At 31.4% G+C, this 23,702-nt stretch overlaps 2 long non-coding RNA genes across 7 annotated transcripts in view; one reads left to right on the top strand and one right to left on the bottom strand.

Moving 5' to 3' along the window:
• Positions 1-18,358, top strand: part of LOC143054296 (uncharacterized) — a 33,509-nt gene extending 15,151 nt beyond the window's left edge. For 2 of the 3 annotated variants that reach the window (XR_012971633.1, XR_012971632.1), the window contains exons 2-3: positions 16,824-17,033; positions 18,038-18,358. This is a non-coding gene — a long non-coding RNA (uncharacterized LOC143054296). Of the gene's footprint in view, positions 1-9,286; positions 9,445-16,823; positions 17,034-18,037 lie in introns of those variants that run through there. The other variant, XR_012971631.1, reaches the window with a different exon arrangement.
• Positions 1-19,766, bottom strand: part of LOC143054295 (uncharacterized) — a 33,561-nt gene extending 13,795 nt beyond the window's left edge. Inside the window, exons 1-2 of one of the 4 annotated variants that reach the window (XR_012971628.1) lie at positions 19,570-19,766; positions 627-713 (exon numbers count right to left, since the gene is read on the bottom strand). This is a non-coding gene — a long non-coding RNA (uncharacterized LOC143054295). Of the gene's footprint in view, positions 1-626; positions 714-4,205; positions 4,737-9,020; positions 9,127-12,992; positions 13,018-19,569 lie in introns of those variants that run through there. The other 3 variants (XR_012971629.1, XR_012971627.1, XR_012971630.1) reach the window with 3 other exon arrangements.
• Between the last annotated feature and the right edge of the window lie 3,936 nt (positions 19,767-23,702).

Below are 23,702 nucleotides of genomic sequence, written 5' to 3'. Positions count from 1 at the left end.
TTACATATTTGATTTAATCAGGTAAAAAATAGCCTATGCAAATTTTTACGAACTTGTAAATACAGGATCAAAACTGTACGGTATGCCCTTAAGAGAAATTCAGCCCATTGTGTAAGGACAAGGATAAAATATTGATTATTAGAACATGCTTTCAGTAACTGCTATAAATCTCAGATTTGTATTTCATGTGTTTTTGTTTTAGGATTTTTTATTGTGCTTTGACTTTGTATTGATCTTAGAATTAAGCCCTTTTCAAATGGTTTATATAGTTTGCTAGTTGGAATGTTGCACCACTGTCATAGGTTAGAAGGAGGGTTTCGTGCCAGCAACCATTTTTAATGTTTTACAAACTCCATGTGTCTGTCTCAATTCAGGAGCTTGTAATTCAGTAGTTTGTTGCTGTATATCATAACAGTTTATCGTTCAATGTTTTGTTAATAAATCAGGCCCTAAGTTGTTCATTGGTAATTTCAAGTCCTTGATGTTGTATAGCTCATTGTTGAAGGATGTACAGTTACCTTTGGTTGTTAATTTTTGTCTCACTGGTCTCTCATGGAGAGTTGTTTCATTTACAATCATACCACATCTTCTTATTTTTACAAAACATTTAAATAAGTATACTTCACCTTAGAAGCTGCAAACAAACTGGTACAGTCCAAGTTCCTTTTCTCTTTGTTTCTTCAACATCATTTGTATGAATGTATCTGCAACATCTACAAGGAAAATTGTTTCTGTAAAAATGATAAACGTACTTCAATCTTATACTTAATAAAAAAAAATGGGGTCACCGTTCACAACCTGCCTTCGAAAGAAGCATACATTTTTGTAAAGGTACCTTTTTTCTGTTGAACTAATAGCAGAAATAGAGGTACATGTAATACCGAAATAAGAGAACTTAATTACAGAAATCGCTCAAATTTTACAATAGTTTAGTTTAAGAACAGCTTAATTGAAAATAATAATAAAAAAAAAGGTCACGGATGAGTTCCAAAAATGGCATTTTTATACCAAAGGGAGATAATTTTGAGCAATTTTAATGATATCTACATTTTACAATTCATCTGAGGCCATCAAAAATTGATTTTTTTAAATTATTTTTGTACCATATGATAAAGTAACAACTCTTGCACGTTAAAGACACCCTTGTAGATTTCGAAAAAGAGTAGGCTAATGCCGCTACAAGGCAGCACTCGCACCCGCAAAGTGGAAAGGGATTGATATAAGTTGTAAAACTTGTTTCCCAATCCACTATAAATAAATATGTTTAAACTAAAGTAACAACTACTTAAGGTAACAAATAAAAGAAGTAGGTAAGGTTCCGATTTTGGCCTCAAATTTCAAATTCATCTAACGAAAGATTTTGGACACTTTTTAAACTCTTAACTGTCTATTTCAATTGATTCAATTAGTTAATGTGAAAGATTTTGACTGACTTAGTCATTAAAAACGCTCAGATTCAAGCTTTCGTATGAAAAATCTATTGAATTTGCCAAAAAATGTCACTTTTCTGATGGTTTTTGTCAAAAAATGAAAGTGGCCGCATCTGTGTTCATCAACCTTTACATGTATATATATATTATGTATTATCATTAAATACATTTAAAGAACCTTAGTGAGCACACTCACATACCCCACGTCCCCACATTGTCATTGGAGAAATTAAATTAGTATAAGAAAAAAAAATTGTATAAGAAAAATTAATTTCCTGCCAATATGCACATCTAAATAGTATGTCCTTATTATCTACAAAATTTCATGAAATTCTGTTGTGTGGTTTCAGAGGAGTTGAGATGACAAACTGTTGCAGAAGTACATTGAAGCAAATAAGTTCAAAGGGGCGTAACTCCTAGAAAAAAATTTGAATCACAATTTCCCGTCGATATGCAGAACTACATCGTATGTCCTTAATATCTGAAAAGGTTTCGTGAAATTCTGTTGTGTGGTTTGAGAGGAGTTGCCATAACAAACTGTTGCAGTAAAACATTGAAGTAAATAAGTTCAAAGGGGCGTAACTCCTAGGAAAAAAATTGAATCGCAATTTCCCGTTGATATGCACAACTACATAGTATGTCCTTATTTCTGAAAAGGTTTCATGAAATTTTGTTGTGTGGTTTGAGAGTAGATGAGATGACAAACTGTTGCAGTAGTACATTAAAGTAAATAAGTTCAAAGGGGCGTAACTCCTAGAAAATAAATTGAATCGCAATTTCCCGTCGAATATGCACAACTACATAGTATGTCCTTATTATCTGAAAAGGTTTCATGAAATTCTGTTGTGTGGTTTGAGAGGAGTTGCGATGACAAACTGTTGCAGTAGTACATTAAAGTAAATAAGTTCAAAGGGGCGTAACTCCTAGAAAATAAATTGAATCGCAATTTCCCGTCGATATGCACAACTACATAGTATGTCCTTATTATCTGAAAAGGTTTCGTGAAATTCTGTTGTGTGGTTTGAGAGGAGTTGCGATGACAAACTGTTGCAGTAGTACATTAAAGTAAATAAGTTCAAAGGGGCGTAACTCCTAGAAAATAAATTGAATCGCAATTTCCCATCGATATGCACAACTACATAGTATGTCCTTATTATCTGAAAAGGTTTCGTGAAATTCTGTTGTGTGGTTTGAGAGGAGTTGCGATGACAAACTGTTGCAGTAGTACATTAAAGTAAATAAGTTCAAAGGGGCGTAACTCCTAGAAAAAAAATTGAATCGCAATTTCCCGTCAATATGCACAACTACATAGTATGTCCTTATTATCTGAAAAGGTTTCATGAAATTCTGATGCATGGTTGCATGGTTTGAAAGGAGTTGTGATGACAAAAAACAGGACTGACGGACAGACGAACAGGTCAAAAACATTATACCCTCCGCAACTCGTTGCATGGGGTATAATTAACATTTCAATATTATAAATGAACACGAATAATTACAATATCATAATGTAAGGGGAAAATTTACACTTTCATTTAAGACAGAAACCGTCTAAAATTTACCAAAAAATCTAAAATTTTGAAGATTTCAGTAATTTAGCATTACTTAATGATGCTACATGTAGTACCTGATATATGCATTGTATTGTCAAAAACATCCTATATTTATTTAGCAGAAGCATGCTACTTTCCAATAAATAGCTTAAGGATTACATTTTCACAATTTTGTAAAACTGCTATATTTTGTGGCCAAAAAGGGGTCTTACTGAATCTACTCCTTATTGTAACTTATAGTAGTTTCTGGTTTTATCATTGTTGCAGGCCATACAGTGACCTAAAGTTGTTAATTTCTAATGTAATTGTGTCTATTGTCTAGAGACAAGATTTGTCTCATTGGCAATCATACAGTATACCATATTTTCTTTTTAATTTGTTGACTTAATATTCTGAATATTTCAACACCTATTCACATATTTTTAAACTAGAAATCAATGGTGGATCTAGAAATTTTCATAAGAGGGGGCCCTTTTACTGCCTAAGAGGGGGTCCCTACTTGAGTCATTCCCTATACAATCAACTAAATTTTTCTAACAAAAGGTGTTGTCAGACCGGGCCACCTGATTCTGCCTATCTAGAAACATAATAGTGAGTTGTCTCATTGGCAATCATACAGTGTACCACATTTTCTTTTTAATTTGTTGACTTAATATATTTCTTAATATTTTCAACACCTATTCACATATTTTTAAACTAGAAAACAATGGCGGATCTAGAAATTTTCATAAGAGGGGGCCCATAGACTGCCCAAGAGGGGGTCCCCACTTCAGTCTTTTCCCCTTACATTATGATATTGTAAAGTCAATTGTAAAATACTGGTATAGATTTGAAAATCTTACAACTGAATTCATATGTTGAAATCATAATCTTTCAGTCAGTTTAATTGAAGTCTGGAGCTGGCATGTCAGTTAACTGCTAGTAGTCTGTTGTTATTTATGTATTATTGTCATTTTGTTTATTTTCTTTGGTTACATCTTCTGACATCAGACTCAGACTTCTCTTGAACTGAATTTTAATGTGCGTATTGTTATGCCTTTATTTTTCTACATTGGTTAGAGGTATAGGGGGAGGGTTGAGATCTCACAAACATGTTTAACCCCGCCGTATTTTTGCGCCTGTCCCAAGTCAGGAGCCTCTGGCCTTTGTTAGTCTTGTATTATTTTTATATTAGTTTCTTGTGTACAATTTGGAAATTAGTATGGCGTTCATTATCACTGACCTAGTATATATTTGTTTAGGGGCCAGCTGAAGGACGCCTCCGGGTGCGGGAATTTCTCGCTACATTGAAGACCTGTTGGTGACCTTCTGCTGTTGTTTTTTATTTGGTCGGGTTGTTGTCTCTTTGACACATTCCCCATTTCCATTCTCAATTTTATCAGTCTATTGAAAGATGCTTATAAATGCAGCCAAGAGCTTCACAAATCTAACATAACTTCTTCTGCCAGTTCTCATTTGCTAGTAGAAAAAGTTTTTGAAATTAAACAAGAACTAAAACATTTCGGACAATATAAATTTTTGAACATATCTAGCAAATTAATTCAAACTAAATATATATTAGCAATTGGTATGCAAAATAAAGCTTCTGATAGAAAACTGTATAATAATGTGAAATTTAAGCTACAGTCATGCTTCAATGATTCCCTATATATAAACAGTGGCGGATCCAAAAATTTTCATAAGTGGGGCCCACTGACTGACCTAAGAGGGGGCCGCTCCAGTCACGCTTCAGTGATTTCCTATATAAGCAACCAAATTTCCCAAAAAAGAGGGGGGGGGGGGGGGGGGCAATAGAGGCGTGATCCAAATACAGATAATAAATAATATTAAAACAACACACAAATGAAATAACGATTCATGGAACAAGTCAAGCCAACACACAATATAAGATATTTATATATATATATGTATATGGACAAACTACTGTCAAGGATTATTATCTGATGAAACGGTATGGTGGTCTCTCAAATCAAGAGCTTCTTCATTATACATACAAATAGATTTTAATTCCTTTTCAGACATAGGATTTAACATTTTGGTAAAATTTTCATCCAAATTATTTAAATTTATATCATTAATTTTATATTTAGATCTAATTTTGTTATATTGCAGACATTCAGTCAAGAAATGAATCTCATTTTCAATTTTTCCTGTGCAAAATTTACAAAATCTCTCATTAGATGGTATTTTTGGTCTTGCATACCTCCCAGTTTCTATCGCTAATGTGTGTGCATTATTCTTAATTTAGTGAGTTTTTTTCAATTTATATATATACCCTTTCCTCCATTGAATTTTTTTTTTTTGCATACTTGATTCGCATAGGATTTTTTTGATAAAATGCTGAACATATGCTTTAAAGTATTAAGGCATTGCGAAAAACAACTATTTCATCAAATAAATTTGAGTCGGATATATATACATTCCTATGATATTCCTTTTCATAATGGATACCAATTTTATTAAGTCAACTGCAGACACTTTGTATTCAAAGTGTTTCAACTGAGGTACTACAAAGGCGTCAAAAGGCGTCATTATTGAGTAAGGGGGGTGGCGTCAAAAGGCGTCATTATGGAGGAAAGGGTTAAAGGTACAAAATGTATTTAGGAATATTAAAATTTAAATATTCTTGTTGTTTAAATTTTACTAAAAAATAAAAGTTTACCACAGTGTCCATCTTTTATTTTAGAAAGTTCAAATATAATTTTATTTTTGTAGAAATCTTCTAGTTTCTGTTTGAAATTACTATTACAATGCTATTTTTTGCAATATATTTCATTAATTCAGATAGTTTATAAGACCATGAATTTTCTCTATTTGTGAGAGTTTTGTCCACTTCAAAAGCAGCCTTGAAAATTTCATGGGGACCACCAGACCGTTCACCAATATCACTGAGACGCTCAAAATATTTATACATAAGTTGATAACATTTAATGCGAATGGGTAAAGTGCCTAATTCACACCGCACTGCTAGATTGGAAGACTTTCCATGAACCACAAGTATGTTTTTAAATATGGAGTTTTGTGTTTTGTCTAATTTACTTTTGTCTATAAATGCTTCAAAATTTGGTTTGAATTCTGATAACCATACTTCTGATCCATAAGTTAAAATAGGAGTTATCATTGAATTAAAAAGCTGGAGCCAAGTCTTAACAGACAAATTTTCACTATATGGTAGTTTTGACTTCAATGCAAAATATGCTGTTTTAGCTTTATCTAAGAGGCTTGACACTGCTTGTATAAATTTTCCAGAGCTATGAAAATCAACTCCTAAGTATTTATAACAATCAATAATTTCAATTGCATTAGAACTGTAATAAAAGTAAACGTTTTTTTAATTTACTTTTAGTTTTAGAGAAAATTATAATTTTTGTTTTCTTAAGGTTCAAGTCCAGTTTCCATTCAGTACTATGTTTTTGTAAAGAATCAAGAGAGTTCTGGAGACCATCTGCATATTCCGATATCAATAATAAATCATCAGCATACAATAAATGGTTCACTTTTTGACCATTTAAATTTACTGCACTAGTTAAGTTTGTATCTAAGTATTTTTCTATGTCATCAACAAATAAATTACTGTAAATTCAGAAATTATTGCGTGCTTTTATTATTGCGATTTTGTCATTTTAGACTTAAATGCGATTTTAATTATAATGATTTTGAGAAAAATCCTGTTTAATTCATATCAATGATTTTAAAATGCGAGTTAAAATTATTGCGTTTACAAGTCTGTCGCATTTTTCGCAATAATCAAAACCTCGCAATAATTTCTGAATTTACAGTAAATAAAGTTGGACTTAAACTGTCACCTTGTTTGACACCCTGATTATCAAGAAAAGGCTTGGTAAACATATTTTGATATTTACATGAATATAAGGTATTAGAGTACATGTCATGCAGTATATTATAAAATTTGCCTTGTATTTCTTTATTTTGTAATTTTAAGAACATAGCTGATCTCCAGACACTGTCAAAAGCCTTTTTAAAATCTACAAAACACACATATAGTTTCTTTTTACATTTAAACAAATATTTGTTTATTATTGTTTTTAAAATAAAGACATGATCTACAGTTCTGTAATTTTTTTCTAAAACCACCTTGATTTGAAAATAATAAATTACGTGTTTCAAGAAAATCACCAAGTCGTTTTTGTAAAATGGATGTAAAGACTTTACCAAGACAGCTTGTTATGCTTATACCTCTATAGTTCCCACAATCAGATGGGTCACCAGATTTATAAATTGATGTCAATAGAGAAATGTTCCAAATTTTGGGGAATTTTTCTGAGTTAAGTATCTTATTAAAAAGTTTGGTCAAAAGTAAAACTAGAGTGTTTGACCACACCTTTAGAAATTCATTAATTATCAAATCAGGACCTCCAGATTTTCCCTTTTTTAACTTCTTAATACAGTCTTTGATTTCTTTACGTGTAATAGGGACATTAAGGGATGTATTAGAAAAGTTGTGATTTTTGTTCTCTATATTTTGATTTGTATCAGTTGTATCATTATTACTTGAAGCAAGCAAATTTCTATAGTGAATCTCCCATTCTTTGGCAGAAATAGCAGGCTCACAATTATTATTCTTTTTTTTGTAATTATTAATGCTTCCCCAAAATTTTTTGGTGTTCTTTGGGTTTATCTCATTTATTTGTTTTATTAAGGAATGAAAAAAATACTTTTTTAATTTATTTTTCAATTTATTGTACTCTCTTTTACAGTTGCAATAAGTCAATCATAATTACCGGTAGGGGCTTTACCTAATTTATTTCCAAGGGAACGCACTTTTCTAAGGAGTAAGCAATCATTTGACATCCATACTTTTTTTAGGTTTTTCTTTTTTTTGTGTGTCTTTGCAATATGGATTTTTAAAAATTGCTTTAGGGAGCTACCATTTGATTTTTAGGGGGGGGGGGCTAGGATGAAATTTGAAAAAAAAGGCAGGACAGGATTTTGAGTAAAAAAAAAAGGCAGGATGAGTAACTTGGCAAAAAAAAATGGCAGGATGACAATTATTGTAAAAAAGTCAGGATAAGCTAAGAAATAAAAAAGGCAGGACCAAATAGACTGAAAAATAAAAATACAGGACAGAGATTACAACTAAAAAAAAAAAGGCAGGACAAAATTTTTCATCCTAGCCTCCCCATAAAAATCAAATAATGTAGCTACCATTTGATTTTTATGGGGTGGGGGGGCTAGGATGTAAATTTTGTCCTGCCTTTTTTTTAGCTGTAATCTCTGTCCTGCCTTTTTATTTTTCACTGTGTTCGGTCCTGCCAGAGACGTATTATATGTCTCTGGTCCTGCCTTTTTTTTTTTTAGTTTATCCCGACTTTTTTACCAAAAGTGTCTTATTTTTTTTTGCAAGTTCAAAACTCCTGCCCTGCCTATTTTTTCAAATTTTATCCTCGACCCCCCCCCACCATAAAAATCAAATGGATAGCTTCGTTAAGGCAGCAACCATTTGATTTTCTGGGGGGGGCTATGGTTTTTTTTTCTGTACAAACTTTTTTTTTCGCCTGCGGCGAAAAACAATCTATTTTTTTCGCGACAAGTCGAAAACAATTTTTTTCTTTCAATTTTAGCATTACATATAGTGGCAGCTGAGGGTGAAACAAACAATTTTTTTTTCTCAGAATCAAAAACAAATTATTTTTTTCTCCAAAAACTGGAAACAAACTTTTTTTTCCAAAAAAAACCATAGCCCCCCCCAGAAAATCAAATGGTTGCTGCCTAAAGGAAACTGGGTTTTTTTGCAGCTCAAAAGTTTATTAGTCACAAATCAATGGAAAACAATTATCTGGCCATAATCGCGAACATTTCAACAAACTTCCCCATATTAATTCAAATAATTTACATTCTTAACATGACGGCTAAATATATATATATATCAGACCGAACGTTCCACGGAATCTTCCGTTGAGACCCCCCCCTTTTTTTCCAAACGGGTATTTTAATGCGTGTTTCCTTAATGGCAGTTTTGAAAGAGACATAATAGTAAGTGACTTTTCACCGAGAAAATTTAAGTATCGCATTTTACGTATCAAATCTTATCAACACATCTTCATCTTCATCCTCAAGTTTCGTTTGCTCTGTCTTTACGGTCTCCTTTCGTACAGAAAAGTTAGGGCATATTACTACACGAATATTTATTATTAAAGTCGCAACATCCCTAGAAAGATCAATAAAATACAAATGTGTATTGATATCATGGTTTGTTCTACAAAGAACGATGAAATGTCTAGTCATTCTAAATCAAATTAAAACTCGACAGCGGACTATTTTTATGTGCATTTAGAACTTTGTTGACAGATTGCGATTCGTGCTCGCGTCGTCTGTCAAAGATAAATTTTTCATACTAGAAGCAAGGAGATTGAAAATTATTCACAGGAAAAACAGTTTGTTTTGAGGCAAACAAAATCAACATTCAATTAAATAAAAAAGAGAGTTAAGGAATTTACGTGGTAAGATTTTAATAGAACAAGCGAAAAAAGGATCTGAAAAAGCATTTATGAGGGGGAGGACAGGGGGTAGTCCAAATAATTATGACGTCTTGAAAGGCTATTATAATTTTTTTCTTTGACGCCTTACATCGTCGATGTAAGGCGTCAAAGAAAAAAATTATAATAGCCTTTCAGTCGATGTAAGGCGTCAAAGAAAAAAATTATAATAGCCTTTCAAGACGTCATAATTATTTGGACTAGACAGGGGGGTACTCCTTTTCCTTCTCTCACCCATTTTCTCCTTTCTCCTACCCCTCTTCTCCTTATTTTATTTTTTTTTAATTTACCGGAAAAAAAAAGATATTTTATTTCTTCATATTTTATTTTTTTCTCCAACTTCTCCTTTTTCCCAACCTTCCTCTCCTTTCACCTACCCCCTTTCTCCCACCCCTTTCCCCTACCTCCTTTCTCCCTGTCTCCCTTATCCCTGTCCTCCCCCTCATTTATATCTGATACTGATCATAACTCATGAATAAAAATGGTATCTGGTCTCAGTTGGGCTGCTGTGTCAGGATTTGACTGTCAAAGTGATACAAAACTCTAGAATTCTTCTGTATATATACAAATACACCGTGACAGTAGCTAATCAAGAAATTAATAAAAGGGGGAACGTCTAGTGCCTGTGGTCCTAGTGTAACAGTAGTCCGAATAATTATGACGTCTGGCAAGGCCAAGGCTTCATAATTAGTTGGAATAGTGTAACAGTAAATTTGGTCCGGTTGTAAAATGTGTTCTCCAGACTTTTTTTCCTAGTTAATTAAGTCCATGTCCATGATTTTACTAGGAATTAAAGTCCCAGGACAAATGTTTCTAGGAAAATCAGTCCATAGCTAGTAATTTATGTTTGTAACTTGCTTTCCTAGGAAAATATGTCACAAGACTTGTTTTTCTAATAGTTTTTTTGTATCATAAAATATATTTAAAATAGAAGATTTTTTTTTATAGATAAGATTGGAAAATAGAAGAATTTTTTTTCCAATAAAAATGAAGAATATTTCCTTAATAACCTAATTATTAAAAACATAAATATTCAGTTTCCTTTGCTTATAACATTTTTTATAATAAAAGACATGGACATTTTTAGTCCAAATAATTATGACGTCTTGATAGGCTATTATATTTTTTATCTTTGACGCCTTACTTCGTCAAATTATGACGTCTTGTAAGTTGAACGGCTTTTATATTTTTTTTCTTTGACGCCTTACTTAGTTCGTCGAAGTAAGGCTTCAAAGAAAAAAAATATAATAGCCTTTCAAGCTGTCATAATTATTTGGACTAGGACATTTTTACCTAGGAATTCAATACTAATGACATGGACATGATTTTCTAGGAAAATATGACATGGACATGATTTCCTAGGAAAATTAGTCTGGAGACAAATTTTATTTACAGCTAATTTCCTATAAATGCATGTAATGCAAAACTTTGGTTGGCTTGCCTTCTTTGTTTGTATAATTGTTTATACAAGCTTTGCTAATATGATTGACATGATGGTCATCTTTATATAATATATATAGGCATAGTTTAACCTGTATATTTAATATTTGAATTTAATTGGATATTATCCTAATGAGTGTATAATTTAAATACAAAGCAAGCAAGCTAACTTAAGTCTTGCTCTACATGCTTTAGGAAATTAGCTGTAACAGATTGATACACAACTCTTTCGTTTTGTCTATAACAATATGTTAAAACATATTACATTCATATTCACTTTTAAAAATTAAAGGCATAGACATTTAAACCTAGGACTTCTAATGACTTGGACATGACTTTGTGGGAAAATTAAAAGTCTGGGGACATAAATTTTATCAAAAATTTAACTATGTGACTCTTAAACATTACTAAAACATAAGATTTAAATTTGCAAATGCAAGTAATTGAATCTTTTATAGGATTTTATAGGACATGATTACCTAGGAAAATTTGTCTGGGGACATATATAACTAATATCGGACTAAATATATACTAGTAAATTCTGTAACCATGGACTTTTTATACTATATAGTAATATTTGTCCGCCCTGACATATTTTACCAGGACAAATTTATCACTCACACTTGTACTTGTTCGCCCTGGATCAATTTGCTCTGATTTTTTTTTGTACTCCAGTTGCATAATGTTAATTATTTGAACATTACATGTTAAAGTTTGTTGAAAAATTTGCTGAATTTTTGTATTGCCACAACCAATTTGTTATTTCCCCTATTTGCTTAGTCACTGTCATGATAGTAGAACACTGGAGTACAATGTATTAATTTATATTCATTGCTTTTTTTTAACAAAATATAAATTTGTTTTTTAATACAAGTCTCAGAATATATACAAAATGTAATTTTAAACGAACTTGTAAATCCTTGTATTAAATTCCTGTTTTCGTGATTTACAGTTCATACATCCATGACATCATTGTTTTTATTAATTCCAAGCTGACTACTAGCTTATAAATCAAAACAAAAAGTTTTTTTTTTTATTATTGATCCATCAAAAGATAATTATCACAAAAATCAGTGACAATAATTTACATTTGTTTAAATAAACCAATTTTTCAAGACGTTTCGGCCGAAACGTCTTGAAAAATTGGTTTATTTAAACAATTATATAAAGTATGTTCCCTATTGGAATTTTGAAAACAAGGAATAATTTACATGTTATTGAACAATTAACTTTCCTAAAAACTTTTAAATATTTATGTTTTTTTTATAAATTTTAAGCTATACAATTCTTACTTGCATCTCTGAAATGTGCTTCTATGTGGTTTTGTTAGCAATTTCTGTACAGGTCTGCTAAAGGCTCAAATTGACATTTCACCCAATTTCACCATTTTCCCTCCAAAATTTGGGTTTTAAGGCAAAAATTTTATTTTTCCTTATTGGTGACCCTTGTATTTGCCAGGGACGCATACATGTATATATATAAATCCTTGTATTTGCTTAATATTTGAAGCTGTATTTCAGCTTTGTACATTACAGATTTGGACCAGGTCACACCTGAGGTGTCACAGACAGTTTTTATTTGATATCCCATAAAAATATGTCAGCACCTCTATTTTCCCTATCATTTCATTGAAAATGGTCCCTTTAACATGCTTGTACCTATTTAAAGTAAAATTTTGAGCTTAAATGGTCTGGAACCCCTATTTTTTTTCGACAAATTTGAGGTACTCTTTGTAAAGATTAAAATAATACGGCATTCTGATAGAGACTTTGAATAAGTCTGAGCCATCTTAACTGTGTAAAATCAAAAGTAGCAGCACGAAATAAAGTTAAAATGAATATGAGTCCCCTGTATTATATTTTAAACACCGCTTTTTTGATGATCAAGTAATTCCTAAATGAATACTGGAAAATAGCTGTAGAATGCTCTCCGAACATAAAATTTGCATCAAATAATAAAAAAGCTTCATTTTAATCAACATAGAAATATGTTTCGAATTTGATGATTTATTGGGTATATATGATATTGCCTTCACTCAGTTATAAACTAGAAAAAAGTAATGTTTAGCTCACCTAGCCCAAAGGGCCTACTGAGCTTTTCCCATCACTTTGCTTCCGGCGTTGTTACCTTTACAAAAATCTTCTAGAACTCTGAAACTACTGGGCCAAATTAAACCAAACTTGGCCACACAGGCCTCTACATTAACATTTTTTCTAACTTGTCCCTTCGGACAAGTGGCAAGAAAATCAGCTTGTCCGAACTCTCAACTCACTTGTCCGAATTCATAATTGAAAATCTAACATATTGATGATTTATGCAATAATAACACTTGGGCTTTGATTGTACCTAATAAAAGGAGCATTTTGTAATGTTATATGAATACCGCATCAAAATACATTTCATTATTTCAGAATGAAAGTTGTTTTGCAAGACTGTGTTCTCTGACTCAATGTCACTATCATTTGTCAATCATTAAATTCCTCATTTCTTCCCAAACCACTACGTTCCCCTATGGACCTATTCATTCTTTAGTAGTGGTATGGGTTAAACCAAGGATGAAAATACACCTGGCCACCTTGAACATGTATATGAGTAAACCTTTTTAATTTATTGATGATGTCAAAACAAGCTTTTACAATATATTTTGATTTGTATATACATTGATATATGATCATGAAGTACATACACATTTCACTAAAAAATCTGCCTTTTTAGATTTTTTTTTTTTTTTTTTTTTCATCTTAAATATTTATTTCACATGTCATAGATCTTATCAAATAAAACCTCTTTTAATGTATTGTTATGCATAAAAGCAAAATCAAATGAAACATACTTTAATTTAATACTTTAAAGATTAGGTAAAACTCCATATGGAGGTGCTCCTAATTCAAGGAAGATTATACTAAGAAGATACATTAACATTGGTTTCTTTCCCCTTACTTATATCCCCCTGGTCAATGGCTGCCAGCATGTTCAATACTCCAAATCAGAGACATATTATACAAGTTTTATATGTCTCTGGTTCAATCAATGATTAATTATTTCATTAAGTATGATCAATAAAACAATCATTCATATTTTTGGGAATGTATAAGTCTTGAATTTGATCTATTTTTATCTGACCTTGATTTTTCACTTGTCCCATCGGACAAGTAGTATGGTGAATCTACTTGCCCGACACCTGTGTGCACTTGTCCCGGACAATCGGACAAGCGTTAATGTCGAGCCCTGCCACAATCATCATTGTGGTATCTTGTTAAAAAAATATGTCAGATGACCGCCATGGCTAAAAATAGAACATAGGGGTAAAATACAGTTTTTGGCTTATAACTCAAAAACCAAAGCATTTAGAGCATATATCTGACAAGGGTATAATTGGTATAATTGTTTAACAGGTGAAGATCTATCTGACCTGAAATTTTCAGATGAATCAGACAACCCATTGTTGGGTTGCTGCCCCTGATTTAGTAATTTTAAGGAAATTTTGCTGTTTTTGGTTTTTATCTTTAATATTATTATAGATAGAGATAAACTGTAAACAGCAATAATGTTTAGCAAAGAAAGATTTACAAATAAGTCAACATGACCGAAATGGTCAACAAGGTCAATTAATCCCCTATGGAGTTTTGTCCTTTATAGTCATTTTTTAACAATTTTCATAAAATTTGTAAATTTTTACTAACATTTTCCACTAAAACTACTGGGTCAAGTTCATTATATATAGAGATAATTTTAAGCAGCAAGAATGTTCAGTAAAGTAAGATGTACAAACACATCACCATCACCAAAACACAATTTTGTCATGAATCCATCTGCTTCCTTTGTTTAATATTCACATACATGTAGACCAAGGTGAGCGACACAGGTTCTTTAGAGCCTCTAGTTTAAAGTCTAGAATACCTTTTTATACAACCATAAAATTTTTGCAATCATATAATTATATTGGTATCACATTGCTTTGTGGTCAGCTGAGCATCGTTCGAAGACGGATGGTTTCCAGATAATAACTTTAGTATAAGTTAATCATGTTAATAGAAATGAATAGAATTTTAACACAATGTTTAAAACAACAAAAGGAAGCTTGGGATTGATATTGGGGGTTATGGTCCCTAAGGTTTAGGATAAGGGGACCAAAACAAGTATTTATCTAGTTTCAGGACAATAAGTTGTGTATAAGTATTTCAATTCCTCTGAAATTGTACCACAATGTTAAATATTATAAGAAGAAGGTTGGAATTTATTTTTAGGGTTATGGGGCAAACAGTCAAGAATGATGGGCCAAACACAAGCATTTTTGTAGTTTTAAGTTAATGACTTGTGTAAAAGTCTATGATCTTTCTAAAATTATACCCCAATGCTCTATACTACTATGGGATGGTTAGGATTGGCTAAGGATATAGATAAAACCATTTATGAATAAGGGGCAAAAAAGATGAAAAACAATTATTTTTCTGGTTAAAGGATAGTCAAGACAATTTGAAAGCTGTGTAAGGGAGGTAATCCAAAAGTTATATTTGAATTATTTCACACAACTTTTAAGGTGGTACCTAACACTACAGGGAGATAACTCTGTAAAGTCAGCTAAACGTTTTAATTACGTTGTGTTGTTAAAAAGGATATTAAGCTTTTCAATGATCAAAATGAGTGTTTGTCAAACTGCTATATAACCAGTGTAATTTTTCTGATAAAACGGTTGGTTCAAAAAAATTTAAATTTTTATATTTTTGTCAAAGAGTCAAAGTAAATACTTTGTCAAAATTTTAAGAAAATTAAACGAGCCAAATTAATTTTAGTTTAAGTGTTGGGTACCACCTTAAAGATGTGATTTTGAAATTTACCAACATTTTGTTTATATAGATTAGACCGTTGGTTTTCCTGTTTGAATGGTTTTACACTAGTAATTTTGGGGCCCTTTATAGCTTGTTGTTCGGTGTGAGCCAAGGCTCCTTGTTGAAGGCCGTACTTTAACCTATAATGGTTTAATTTTTAAATTGTTATTTGGATGGAGAGTTGTCTCATTGGCACTCACACCACATCTTCCTATATCTATATATAACTTCAGTATTAATAAAATCCATTGGAAATTTGCCAATAACTTGAGTTTAATTAAAAAAAATGCCAATAGTTTTAGCATAAGTAAATATAAATCTTTGAAGTTTGAAACCACAAAAAGGAAGGTTTGGATTGATTTGGGGGTTAATTTATGGTCCCTTTGGTGTAGGAAAAAGGGGTATAAAAGGGGCCCAAATAATCAATTTTCTATTGTCCAGACAATAATTTGTAGAACAGTTTATAGAATTGCCTGAAGTTTCCACACCACAAAACTCCAAAGGATAGTAAGGGTTGGAATATTGGAGTTATGACTCAATCTGTTTATGAATTAGGAGCAACAAAAGGGGAAAAACAAGGGTTTCCTGGTTAATGGACAATTACTTTAGATTTGTTTCTTTTTGTTGGTGCCTTTTTTTGCTAGTTCTTTTATGAATTTTTATGCTCTACCTACAATAGTAGAGAAGCATTATGTTTTCTAGTCTGTGCGTCCTTTCGTCTGTTTGTTTGTCTGACCATCCATTCTTCCCACTTCAGGTTAATGTTTTTGGTCAAGATAGTTTTTGATGAAGCTGAAGTCCAATCAACTTGAAACTTAGTACAAATGTTCCTTATGATATGATCTTTCTTATTTTAAAACCAAATTAAAGACTTTTGACCCCATTTTTATGGTTCACTGAACATAGAAATTAAAAGTGTTCCCTCAGTTTCAGGTTAAATTTTTTTTAGTCAAGGTAGTTTTTGATGAAGTTAAAGTCCAATCAATTTGAAACTTAGTACACATTTATCATTAAAAAAGCTGATTGTGTCGTTTCATATTGATTAAAATTTATTTACCTAATTTATAATTTCAGCTTTTCCATGCATTGTAAGATTTCCAGAATATAGAACATGTAGTTCCTGATAAAAAAAAAAACACCAAAAGATTGCTACGATAAAACTGTTGAGTAACTATTTGTAATACAGAATGCATCAAGATGGTGGTATGCTAGATATATAATATTGATACTATGACAGATGAGAAAAGAAACTGAAGACATAATGAAATGCTGAAGTCAGCAAAGGTATGATTATAACTGTTACTGATGTTTGAAGAAGTGTGTCATTATAGCATCGACAAATATTTCAATCAAACATGGTTCAGTACTTCAGACTAGTTTTAATTTAAAAGAATTAAATGGCTACTAACATCCATTGCTAATTACAGCTTATTAACCTCCTGTTAAAAAAAAGAGGGGTGAAATATACCATAGCAACATTTAAACTCATAAATCGAAAATAAACTGACAACGCCATGGCTAAAAATGAAAAAGACAAACAGACAATTAATAGTACACTAGAAACAACATTAAAAACTAAAAACTGAGCCACACAAACCCCACCAAAAACTGGGGGTGATCTCAGGGTCTCCAGAAGGGTAAGCAGATCCTGCTCCACATGTGGCACCCTTCGTGTTGCACATGTTATTACAAACTTGGTATATATAGTTTATTTCGGTAGGTCACATTCATGAAAAGGAAAGGGGATTGCAGGTATGAAGTAAGAAACATCCGATATCATCTGTGAAATGGTTTATCCATAATGGTCAACCAACTGTGATGATTGGGTAACCTGTATTATATTCAGGGGTGAATTCAGACATTTCTAAAGGGGGGGGGGGGGGGTTCAAACTAAATGTCTCCATTCAAGTGCATTGATCGTCTCAAAAAAAGGGGGTTCCAACCACCGGAACCCTCCCCTTGGATCCACCACTGATATTTGAGAAATTGCCACAATACATTTTGTTGATATCAAATTAAAGTTGAGAAGCTACGGTAATCTATATATGTTTATCTACTTTTCATTGTCTTCTCTCACCTTGATTAGTAAATAAATAAAAATCATGTTGGAAGAAAAATTTAGTCATGTGTATATGTTTTAGGAACTAATTGTGGTATATTCTTCAGATTGAAACATGCAACAGAAAGTTCAATCATGACCATAAAGCAGGCAAGACATTTCAGTATGTACAATCTTGTAAAAATATGTCAAACTATGTCAAAGCATATTTTTTGTTTTGTTTTTTCAGATAAAGATATAAGGAGTAGATATTTTCCTGAAGATCTCATTTATGTCTCGAATGTGAAGGGAACAGAAGCTATCATGATGATTCTTTAAAGAAAAGATACAGAAACACAAGCTCCTGTAGACACTTATGAAAAAGAAGATGTTTTTGCAATGAATATGTGTGAATGTGATAAATTATGGCAAATCAACATGGTCAATTAACAACAATATGTTCTACAAATTTCTTAGATTTATAAGTTTCATAACATTTAGTTGAGGCAAACTAAAGTTAGATAACGGAAAACGAAAAAAATTGCAAATAAATATTGTTATTAAATACTCAGTTTTAGTTATTTTTATTTTGATATTAAAAAATATACTGTATTAGATAAAAACTAGTTATACATTTAAAAAATTAGTAACCCTCATGTCTCCCTGCATTAGAAGTTGCATAATTTAGCATTTACAGATGAAATATAATTGTGAGTAAAGTTCAACATGTGAAATAGTCTGACTGGATATGACAGAACATCAAAAGAAATGACGAAAAATTACACATCTTATCAAAATAGTACTACTAGAAACTAAAAGCTACTTGCAATTTTCACTGGTTTTGGGTTCAGTAACAGTCTGACAAGGAAAGAATTTAATGAACATGATTATGATGCCTCTTGATAAATATAAAAACATATTGACTGTAAAATAAGTACCAGTTACCAATTATATCTGTTGTTTACAAAATTTGTTATTTGGAAATATCTGTTGAATGTTTTGAAATTAAAATGTGTTAACTGAAATGATTAAAGAATTGAAGTCTTTAAATGATACAAAAGCAAGGATACATTGAATGATTGCAATTGAGACAACTACTAGCCCTGCATAGTAGGGCACTGATGTAAACAAGTACAGGTCACCTGAAGTCTTCAACAATGAGCAAAAGCCTGAATTTAAAGATTGTTATACATGGGCTTATTAAGTCCCAAGATAATGGTATCTACATCCTTTGCTTTCAAATTTTTGTTAGTATGTTTCTGATGAAGGTTAATTAAAATAAGCCCAGCACACTTAATTTGTGAACTGTTTTTATTTAATTTCAAAAGGGAAAGCTAATAGACAAATTTAAGCAAATAACAAAAAAAGGAAATCCATTTAATATGGCAGACAGCAACCAAACACAACCAGTGGACATAATGAACATGTTTTTGAATGCTCAAACTGCAATAATAACATTAGACACAAAAACATCTTATATAATGCTGGATTACACAAAAGTGTTTAAATCATCTGCTCTTCTCTGGTGTTTAAAAATTGTACAGATTTGGTGTCACAATATCTCAGTAGCATGGATTAGAATCCCGGCATGGGAAGAACAAAAAATTTGTGAAAGCAAATTTACAGATCTTACATTGTTGGGTTGATGATTTGACGACTAAATGCATGTACATGTACAATATATACAAAAAGTTAGCTTCTATTGAGACAAAGGCAAAAATAATAGTGCAACAAAACATGTTTATTACAGATATAATAACAACAAACTAAAATAACACTTACCACTACTAAATGATTAGGAACTTTCAGGAACTAATTGCAGCTACTGTCCAGGTTATGTTAAACAAATCACCTCCAACTGACCGTCTCCAACTGATCTGTTCAGTGAAGAGTTTTTACCATTGAAATGAAATGTGAACACATTCCAATCTTTTGGCAGACGTGAATATTCTCATGTGGCATTTATACCTATATCCCAGGGTACCTATATCTGGTGGTGATAATTAACCATTTTTTTCTTCTTTTTGTTTAATTTGGAAAAAAAAATGGAATTTTAACTTTTTTCAGCATTTTGGAGAAAAAAATAATTTTGTAAATTTTTCATGTTTTTTTCATTTATTTTTATAAGAATTAAATTTTAAAAGAAAAATTTTTTAATATATTTTTTTTTTTATTAATTTTGAAAAATTTGATTTTTTTGAAATATTTTGCATTTATAAATTTTTTAAACTTTAAAAAAGTTAATTTTAGTTGCCTTCGTCCATGCAAGCATGGACTAAGTTAGCCTTGGTTGCCTTCGTCCATGCATGCATGGACTAAGTCTGTTGTGTTAGTCCATGCAAGCATGGATTAAGTTAGGGTTAGTTGCCTTAGTGCATGCATGCATGGACTAAGTCTGTTGTGTTAGTCCATGCATGCATGGACTAAGTTAACGTTAGTTACCTTCGTCCATGCATGCATGGAGTAAGCTTAGTTTCTAAGTTTTCATGTTTACAAATCATGAAAAGGTTAAGCCATACTATCAAGTTTTGCAATTTATTTCCTAAGGTAAGTTATAATGCACAATATGTATGTAAAACATAATTAATAGGTTGAATATGAAAAAAACCAACTAAACAGAAAAAAAGGTAATTACATCAAATTAAAAAATAATTGAACTAACACCATGAAATTAAGAGGTAAGAAGAAATGGAGGTTTTCTAGAATTGATGTTGATTTCCAGTTTTATTTAATACCTTGTTTTAAATGAATCTAATATCATGCAAAAAAATAGGAAAACTCGAAATGAAATAGAAATGCATTAACAGAAGCCAACAAAAATAGCCCAAACACATTTAACTAATAATAGAAGGAGTTACGAAATGTTCGCTCTTTTCTCCAAATGTCGAAGCATCTTTATCTAAAATTAATTTTCACATTAACAAATATTTACAAAATAATACGAGAGTTTGATATATTTGTAGTTTACACTATGAATAAGTAAAATTACACACTTTAAATGCATTAATTTTCCTGACCATTATATTCATATTTATAATTTATCAATTTAGTATTGCAAAAGTTCATAAGAATCTATAATTGTAGACATTGGATTTTATATTTTGTAAATCAGAGCTTAATGTAAAGGTATGCCTGTGTAATTTGTCTTTTATGGTTTGCTACTGGTTACTTGAATTTGTCATTAAATGGATATAGGAAGATGTGGTGTGAGTGCCAATGAGACAACTCTCCATCCAAATAACAATTTAAAAAAAGTAAACCATTATAGGTCAATGTACGGCCTTCAACACGGAGCCTTGTCTCACACCGAACAACAAGCTATAAAGGGCCCCAAAATTACTAGTGTAAAACCATTCAAACGGGAAAACCAACGGTCTAATCTATTTTAAAAAAAATATCTGGAAATGTCCATTTTGTACTACGAGGCCTATCGATGATAATCAAAGTTGCTTGAAGTCATGTTTTTAGATAGAACGCCATGTATAAGTGTCTAAGTTTTTGATTTTTAACATTGCTAAGTAAAGTATTTTTTAACTTTCTTTCATTAAATTACATAAAAAAATTACATTAACGATGCAAATATGTATCACTTAATGATATAGAAAAACCTATGAAGGCGTATATCTAAAAGTATGTCAACTTTAGTTACTAATTTAAATCAGAACAAACTCCCACACCTTTCACCATTAGTATCATAACTAGTACAAATGATTTTTTTTTGCCAGGTCTTGGTCGCTGTCCGATCGACTTTTTCTACTGTAGAGAATTGGACATTTGTTATCAGTTTGGACCAACTATTCAAGCAATTGATGTCCATAATGCTTCAGCGTGTCCAGGAAGTGACCTCCTGCGAATAGATTCAGAGGAAAAGAAAGAGTATATCAAGCTTGTCACAGGTAATAAAAGGAATTGTGTTTTACATTTTGCGATCCTTCGTCTTTGATATTTAACTACACCGCAGGGTTGCAAAGGTCTAAGTGTAACCTGAAGTTGATTACATTATTGTCATTGGTATATGGGAAGTTGTCACAAAGGCAACTATGAATAACAGAGGCTTCTGGAATTTTGCTACATAGCAATCGAAAATTCACAAAAGTAAAGTTGACATTACTGTATTTTGCATTCTTTAAATTTAAAGATTTGCTCATTCATCCGGTTTAAAAGATTTGCTTGCGTCCATCACACATTGCAAAGTCAAATAACCATTCGACGCTGCAAATTGTATTTGTCAGAACACGTTTATTTTATCATTTAATAAATATGGATTTCTTGACATTACTTGATCCATATCATTTTACAAAAATAACCTGATAACCTTATGACAAAAAATTGAAAACAACACGTTTAATAATTTTGTGCGTACGATGCGCTTTTCTTGATTAACCTTCATCAGGAACGTTCAAAACAAATATATAAAAGCCGAGGATGTATCCATTGTAAGTACCGAAACAGTTAAAGAGCTGTATGACAAAAATACTTTAAAGAAAGTCAAATCCACCTTTGGGTCAATTTTGTACGAGGGAGTTGAAACTTTAGGTTCTTTATAATTTCTTAATTTATAAAAGGACAATTTTAGAAAGATTTGTGACATCCAAGTGGAACTGAGGCTTGAACACATCACACAAGAAGCTGACTTTGTTCACATGATTATAAAATTGACTATTTTAAAATATAATGCAGTCTGCGTAGTATTAACAAAATAAATGATGTTCAACCAATTCCGAGACGTGATTTACAATGTGGGATAGGAACTGTTGAATTTCCAATATTCTTAAGATTCTAAAATGGTGATTTTTAAAAGTTTTTAATAACAATAACATTAATTATAGCTGACGTTGGATTAGTGTATAATGCTGGAATTTGCATACAGGGCAAAAACACAGGATCAGGATGGGTGTACAACGATGGTTCTCAAATGGAGTATTTTGATTGGAAGAGATATGAACCTAGTGGATTATCTAACGTCATCATGATGCATCGGTATTTGAACTACAAATGGGCAGTCCCACTTAATGATAGCATTTGTAGTTATATTTGTGAGCACCTTTGAAATACCTTACTGCTGTGACATTATTAATGTTTGAAGAAAATTTCTTGAACTAATATTCACCTTCCATACGGATTAAAACACCATGAAATAATTGTTAAATGTATACATTCTATACTAAAAATAAAAAAGCTGTTTTCAAAAAGAAAAAAAAAATGTGTTCTATAAGTTCTTCTACTGAAACCAACTAACTATGTAACACGTATACACCATGCCACTTTTTGGTTTAACTGTTTCCTTTTTTTTTTAAATTGGGAAATACATCATATTTTGAAGAGGGACAGACAAAAGGATATTCAAACCAGAAAAAAAGAACACACACTAAATTAGGTGTTTTGGTATAAATGTACTGTGTATCAATAACTTATTTTGAATTTAAAACACTCGAAACAGCATCTAGAAGCAAATAATTGTGTCCTACCGTTTCATCACTTATTTTATAATTTAGCACTTACTTGGGTACTAAACACACTTAAGGTGGTACCCAACACTTTCACTTAAATTAATTTGGCTCGTTTAATTTTCATCAAATTTTGTCAAAGTGTTTACTTTAACCCTTTAACAAAAATATAAAAAAAATCAAAAATTTTGAACCAACCGTTTTGTCAGAAAAATTACACTGGTTATATAGCAGCTTGACACACACCAATTTTGATCATTGAGAGGCTTAATATTCCATTTACAACACAACGAAATTAAAACGTTTAGCTGATTTTACAGAGTTATCTCCCTGTAGTGTTAGGTACCACCTTAAGAAAAAAAATAAATAAACAAAATTACCAAACTCCAAGGAAAATTCAAATCGGAAATGTAGAAAATGGTGAATTAAACCTGGTTTTATAGTCAGCTAAACCTCTCACTTGTATGA

The sequence above is a fragment of the Mytilus galloprovincialis genome, chromosome 12, assembly GCF_965363235.1.
Source record: "Mytilus galloprovincialis chromosome 12, xbMytGall1.hap1.1, whole genome shotgun sequence".
Taxonomy (NCBI): domain Eukaryota; kingdom Metazoa; phylum Mollusca; class Bivalvia; order Mytilida; family Mytilidae; genus Mytilus; species Mytilus galloprovincialis.
Note: the sequence above shows the minus strand (reverse complement) of the source record. Positions and strands in the feature narration are given on the sequence as shown.